We start from the raw sequence: 1,263 nt of genomic DNA on the forward strand, positions 1-1,263 counted from the left end.
AAAAAAAAAACATTGTGTCTACCTTTTTTTTTTTTTTTAAGTAAGTTAGCTCTACACCTAATGTGGGGCTTGAACTCACAACCTGACATCAAAAGTCACATGTTCTACTGACTGAGCCAGCCAGGCCCCCCTGTGCATAACTTTATTAAAAAATACTTTATGTTTTTTTTGGCTTTCACCTTGCAGGAGGTGAAGGTGCAACTGTCTTTGGTCATCTCGAGTCCGGATTAATCCGACACCAGGTGCCTCCGCCATGCAACCTCAGTTCAACCCCAACAAGATCAAAGTCATATACGTGAGGTGCACCATTGGGGAAGTTGTCTGCCCTGGACCTGTCGGCCCCCTAGGTCTATCTCCAGAAAAGGTTGGTGATGACATTGCCAAGGCAACCAGTGATCGGAAGGGTGTGAGGATTACAGTGAAACTGACCATTCAGAACAGACAGGCCCAGATTGAAGAGCTACCTTCTGCCTCGGCCCTAATTATCAAAGCCCTCAGGGAACCACCAAGAGACAGAAAGAAGCAGAAAAACATTAAACACAGTGGAAATATCACTTTTGATGAGATTGTCAACACTGGCCGTCATATGCAGCACAGATCTTTAGCCAGAGAACTCTCTGGAACCATTAAAGAGATCCTGGGACTGCCCAATCTGTGGGCTGCAATGTTGATGGCTGCCACCCTGATGACGTCAATAGTGGTGCAGTGGAATGCCCAGCTCGTTAAGAACTACGAACGAAAATATTTCAATAAAGGATTATTTGGGACTTGTGGCTGGCTCAGTCGGTAGAACAATATGACTCTTGATCTCAGGGTCATGAGTTTGAGCCCCACGTGGGGTGTAGAGATTACTTAAAAAAAAAAAAAAAAGTAAGTTAAATAACATACTTTTTTTAAAAAGGAGTATTTGAAAACCCAAAAAAGGAAACTTTATAGCTAAAAAATGCTAACCATCATCTGAGTTTTCAGCAAGTCATAATCTTTTTGCTGGTAGAGGGTCTGACCTTGATGTTAATGGCTGCTGACTGATGTTAGTAGGTGCTGAAGGCTGGGGTGGCTGGGGCAATTTCTTAAAATAAGACAACAATGGAGTTTGCTGCATCAGTTGACTCTTCCCTTCACAAATGATTTCTCTGCTATGCCGTTTGACAGCATGTTACTCACAGTAGAACTTCTTTCAAAGTTGGACACAATCCTCTCAAACCCTGCCATTGTTTTATCAACTCAGTTTATGTAATGTTCCAAAGCCTTTGTTGTCATTTC

At 42.6% G+C, this 1,263-nt stretch overlaps 1 pseudogene; it reads left to right on the plus strand.

The window, feature by feature from the left end:
• Positions 1-204: 204 nt before the first annotated feature.
• On the plus strand, positions 205-726 carry LOC122482063 (annotated as a pseudogene).
• Positions 727-1,263: the final 537 nt, after the last annotated feature.

The sequence above is a fragment of the Prionailurus bengalensis genome, chromosome C1, assembly GCF_016509475.1.
Source record: "Prionailurus bengalensis isolate Pbe53 chromosome C1, Fcat_Pben_1.1_paternal_pri, whole genome shotgun sequence".
Taxonomy (NCBI): domain Eukaryota; kingdom Metazoa; phylum Chordata; class Mammalia; order Carnivora; family Felidae; genus Prionailurus; species Prionailurus bengalensis.